The sequence below is a fragment of the Lytechinus pictus genome, chromosome 13 (genome assembly GCF_037042905.1).
Source record: "Lytechinus pictus isolate F3 Inbred chromosome 13, Lp3.0, whole genome shotgun sequence".
Lineage (NCBI taxonomy): Eukaryota > Metazoa > Echinodermata > Echinoidea > Temnopleuroida > Toxopneustidae > Lytechinus > Lytechinus pictus.
In genome coordinates this window covers 1,601,245-1,607,539 of record NC_087257.1, presented here as the reverse complement: position 1 = coordinate 1,607,539, position 6,295 = coordinate 1,601,245, and positions in this window count along the sequence as shown.

The window sequence follows — 6,295 nt, the reverse complement described above, 5'->3', positions numbered from 1 at the left end:
GTCAAGTAATATATAAGGATAAGTTACAAGGACAGTCAGTGGTCTGGTATGTCCATAAATCCAAGATGAATTCCAAAAATTGATCTTAAAATGGCTGTTGATACTTAAGGCGGACATAGTTCATTTTATATCGGCGTGGGAGATGTCCTTTTGGTGTCTAAACCACTGGTTTCAAGGGTCAAATAATACATTAGGACAAGTTAATAGGGGCAGTCAGTGGTCTGGTATGTCCAAAAATGCGATATTGCCTCCAAAATGCAGTCTAAATTGACTGTGGTTCTTAAAAGTAGACATAGTTCATTAGAAATGCACATTGTGGATTTGAGTTTGGTGTCTACACTAGAGTTTAAAGGGTCAAGTAATATATAGTGTCAAGTCGAAAGAACAGTCGGGTGTCAAGTTTGTCCAAAAATCCAAGATTGCTTTAAAGAATGGGGTCTTAAATGACCGCTGTTACTTAAAAGTGGATATAGAACATTAAACATACACTTGGGGATATTATTTTGGTGTCTACACTAGTATTTCAAGAGTTAAAATACTTAAGGACTGGTTACAATGATTATGCAGTTATCCATTTTGCCCTAAAAATCCATGTTGGTTTCCCAAAATGGGTTCTAAAAATGACTTTTGTTACTTAAAAGTGGACACATCATTCATACAATAATTATCCAAATGTGAGAAATATTTTGGTGCCTACACTTAAATTTATGGGATAAGTTATCGTATTGATTCATGAGATTGTAACAGCACCCATTTGATGAATTTTTTAATCTACCATGAATTTTTTGGACAAAATGGAAAACTAAATATCCTTGTTACTTTTCGAATCATGTATTATCCCCTCTGACCCTTTATACCATGTAGACACCAAAATTATATCTCACAGATTAATATTGTATAAACTCTGACCATTATTGAGTGATAAGAGTCGTTTTAGATGCCATTTTGAAAACTTTCTTTGATTTTTAGGCAAAATGGACAAGTGCATATCTTTGTAACCAGTCGAAAATATCCTTTTAATCATGAAACCATTGAGTGGACACCAAATTCATATGTCCTTGACGGATTTTAAATGAACTATGTCCATTTTTAAGTAACAGCAGTCACTTTAGACTCAGATTTCTTGAAGCCATCTTGGATTTTTCGACATAGACCACTGACTGTCCTTGTTATAATATAAAAATATTAATAATATAGGTATATTTACCTAGGTAAGCCCTTTCAGTTCTGAAAACTGTTCTCCCAGCGGGCCCTGCTATTATTATTACCCCTGCTTTAGATGGGCTGCCTAGGCGCTCAAGCATTCAAGGAATTTCTTCCTACCGGGTACCCATTTACCTCACCTGGGTTGAGTGCAGCACAACGTGGATAAATTTCTTGCAGAAGGAAATTATGCCATGGCTGGGATTCGAACCCACGACCCTCTGTTTCAAAGTCAGAAGACTAATCCACTGGGCCACAACGCTCCAACGCTTGTAACTAATTTTCTGACTTTAAAAAAATCATGGTTAAGACATCAAAACCATATCCTTAATGGATATCACATGTCCATTTGTAAATAACAATGGCTATTTTATACTCCATTGTTTAACATACTTGACCAACGACTCTCCTTGTAACTTATTCTTATGTATTATTTGACCCAATTTACCATGGCAGACACAAAAAAATCACATTCCCGGATATTTTACAAACTATATCGGTTTTTCAAGCAGCAACAGCAATTTCAAAATTTATCCATATTTTATTGTTCGAAATAGACATGAAATGAAATACTCCGAAAATTTGCTTTGCCCAATTGATCGTGGGCCCGGCAGCCGCTGTGCAGCGCCAGATCGACGAGGCTCTATCCCTTTAATCGTTGAACGCCAAACAGGGTAGCAGCAACTCCCATCTTTTAACATCTTTTGGTCTGACGCGGCCGGGGTTTGAACCCCCGACCTCCCGGTTGTGAGACAGACGCTCTACCAACTGAGCCAACACACCTTGGATTTTTCAACGTACCGGACCACTGACTGTCCTTGTAACTTGTCCCAATTTTGATCATTGAAACCATGGTCTAGACACCAATTCCATCTATCTCAGGTTGATATAAAATGTGCTATGTCCATTTAAAGTATCAACAGCCATTTTAAACTCCATTTTTGGAAGCCATCTTGGATTTCTGGACTCACGAGACCACTTGCTGTCCTTGTAACTTTTCTCAATATGCTTATTCACCCTTAAAAACATTTGAATAGAAACCAAATCAAGGCCACTTAAGTAAGGAAAAACATGAATCATGGATTTTTTGCCTAAGGCAGCCATTTTGGGCGCCCCCCCGGGGGGGGGGGGGTAGAATAAAAACAAATTAAATGCCTGTTCTATGAAATGGCATTGGAAATAATTGCTCTTGAAATGTGTCAGCTTTCAAATTCATTGATAAAATTAGTGCCTAGAATTTGATACTTTTTAAGGGAAGTGCTTATCATAAGTTATGACGCCCTCTAGTGTTGTAGTAAGGTTTTCACTGCATAAAATCCTGAAATGGGGTTGATTTTTACATCAATTGACCAAAATAATGATATTAATTACATGTTATATATTCCTCTGTAATTGGATTGTATAACAAGACATATTCATTTCATTTTGTAATCCTTTTGTCCTAATTCTAGTGCCAAAAAAGGGGAAAATAACATTTTTGGGGTAATATTTTACAATTTTTGGGCATTTTTAGTAAAGTCCGCCCCCATATGGTAAAAGTGAAAAAAGATTGACATCACAACGTCATCAAATATTCATTCTTATACACCTCAGACAACTAAAAATTAAATTGGCGAAGAAAAGTGAGATATAAGGTTGAAAACAATGGATTATCCTATTGGGCTTTGTACAGGCCAATATGGCGCCAAAAAGACCCCCCACGAAGGGAAGGAGGGGTCTAAAAATTTGAACCCCATCATTATTAGTCTAAGGGGTCCCCATTGAAGCCAAAAAAAAAAAAATAATAAATCAATTTTGGCACAAGAGTCCTACGGGAGCTGTGTCAGTGACATACCGTACCACACTAATAGTACCTCTTAAATATTTTCAATGATTTGAAGATAAGGAGGATCACCAACCAACTCGAACCGAGTTGTATTATTTACCGACTCTTTAACTCCCCGTTTTACTCCAAATAAGGCACACCAAACACCGGATTTATGAAAAGCATACACAGAACCCTTTATTGATCAAAAGAAACAAACATCACACAATATACAGAAAGTAACATAGCAAAAAGACCCTAAAGATGGCTAACAGAGATATTACAATGTATTGCTGATCACGAATGGAAAATATCATGCAATCGAGATGTTTTACAAAGTTCCAAACCTATTCCAAACATCAAAACATTATTCTTCAGAAATTTCACCCGTTTGTGAACTCCTCGACACAGAAATACTTTACAAGCTTTGTCTGATGTTAGAAATGTTTTTCAATATTGCAAACCCTCAATTAGCAGTTCATGGACTGATCAACAAAGTTTTTTTTTTTTTTAAATCACAGAAAGCACAACATACAAAACTATAATCAATTAGAATTTTCAATATATTTTCACATCAAAGACCCAGGGGTCGTTTCATAAAGCTGTTCGTAAGTTAGGAGTGACTTTAAGAACGACTGGTGATCCTTTCTTGTGGTAAACGTTTCACTATTAAATGTTCATTGGTGATTATTAAGCACGCAAGTAAGGATCACCAGTCGTTCTTTAAGTCCCCCCTCCCGTACAGAAAGTCATTGGTTGTGAATCAAGTTACTATTAAGGACGCAGCAAGACTTCACAGTAAGAAAGTATGCACGAAGTTTGATGTGTGGTTGCAAGTGTATGTATGCAAATAAATGAATAAATAGTATTTGATTGTCATTTTGTAACATGAATGGCCCTTCATAAAAAAGTAAAACCTAAGCCTTAAAAACATCACCTCTAATATTAATTTTGATAAGGTTGGTTTGTTGCGATTGGTGGAAGATGTTTTTTTATTCATTATTCTCTTTTGAGTCAGCATGTTTTTCTTTCAGGCGTTTTATTTTTGTTTCATTTAATCACATGTATATAAGATACTCTATGAACTATCTCTTATCGTATATTAGCTCCCCTATTACAGTTGCTACAGTTATCAAAGTGAGATAACTTATCATTCTTACTGTGTATTAGCTTTAATTCCAATAATGATGTCATCAGACATACATGTATTTATTATATATCAACTATGTTTATTCTAAATCATTCTTTCATAACTATTATTCTGCATAGTGTATATTTAGTTACAGTTATGTGATTTTCTTTTATCTAGTTTGTGTAAGGTTTATCATATTGATTGTGCATTTTGATTACTTTGCCTACCATAGAATGTCATTATAAGCATACATGTGTATGTTTCCCTTTCCTTGTTCATCTGCACCCCTACAAAAAAAATTTTCTCAGAAAAGCAAGGGAGCAAATCGACTGAGTTTGTCATTTGGGAGTTTTTGCATTTTGCAAAGTGAAATTGAAGGACTTCGTGCATACTTTTGGTGGATTTTGTGAAAATTTTCAGTAAAAAAAATGTAATTTTATAAATTTCTGACGGGAGGGGGCTAACTGCCCCCCTTGCTGGAGAATTTACTGAAACATACAAAAATATTCTTTAATCAAAGGTGGAATAGAAGCACAACGAGAACAAAAATATGAAATGTCACATACTTCAATGATTAATGAGAATGTTAATTGTACTGCTAGATTTGATGATTGCCGAGATATAAATTGATAAGTCAAAACAGGATATAAATGGTCCATCATACAAGTCAGTAAACTTTAACAAGATCTACACACATTTGAAGTATTATCATTTTCACTTTTAAATAAACCAAACACTCATTTTCTAAATCAAAATCCAGAGAAAAAAAAACAAAACCCCAAAAGTATCTGCATTTTACCCATATCAATCTTCCTGGAGAATTAATCCTTGATTAAAAAAACTCTAAAAACAAGAGTCAAAATGACTAAATAGCTTGTCAGCTGGGTGTCATTGATAAGTAGTCATATTTGATTTAATTTTCCCACTATTTACTGAATATAAATGAATGTGTTTTGGTAAATTTCACTAGAGTATACAGTCAAATATGACTAAAATAATCAATAATAGTTGCATTCAGCTGAGCCTATACAATCATGTAGTCATTTTTTGACAGGTTTGTTTTAAGAGTGTTCATCAAGTCATACATCCATCCAAGAAAGACATCATTACAGGGTATCCAATCACAAGTCACAATCACTTCAAATAATCACTGAGTTAAATTTTATTTTTAACAATTGTTATAGTCACTAATTCATTTTGGATAGCAGATATAGATTCAGAGGGTATACATGGGGGCATAACTATGATAAAACAATCCTGATATCATTCCCTCCAGTATAGACAGTATTACTACCAACTACAGGCTTATATGTCTTCATAAAACTCTATTAATTGTAATCATTTAAAAGAAAGTACTGACTTATTTGTGCTTACACGATCATTTTCATGTAGGCATGGAAATAGATTTATATTAGCATAATGGATGTCAAATATGATTAGCACTGAAGAAAATCACACTGCCAATGAGTGTTTGTACAAAGGTTGTCGTTTTAAATACTTGTCACCATAAAAGCAATAATAATAACTTCAACGATTCAAAACATAATATATATAAACAGTTATAGATGGATAAATTGTCATACAAAATGAGTTTAGACAACTTTATACATAATAAAACACATAAATTACACACAATGTATTATTTTGGAAGGTATAGCACTGGTAACATTCCTCTATCTGAGATCAAGGTAATTATTGTACTTTATAGACTTTGATGCAGATCTCTATGCAAAACAAATTATAACAAGCGAAAATGTGTTGGTCAGTCACGTATAGCATTTAATGCTAAGGATTATATGACAAGGTGGTTCACGAACCACAAGCCTTGCCTGATTAATATTCAATATGATCTTTTGACCCCTATATGACCTTTGAACTTACCATCCTCAAGAACACATGTGTGGTATTACCCAAAGATCATTTGTACCATACCAATTATGAACGCAATAATTAATGCAAAAATAAAGAAATGAGAGCAAGTTGAACAAAAACTTTAAAATTTTCAAACAGACCAACAGACTAAAAACACTCATGGACCAACGGGAAAGGTGATAAAATAGGTTTTTGCTGAATATCGTTCAGTTGAGACAAAAAAGGAGGAAAACAATTTTTATTGTTTTTAAGTGATAAGACAGGGAATACATATAAAATAACTG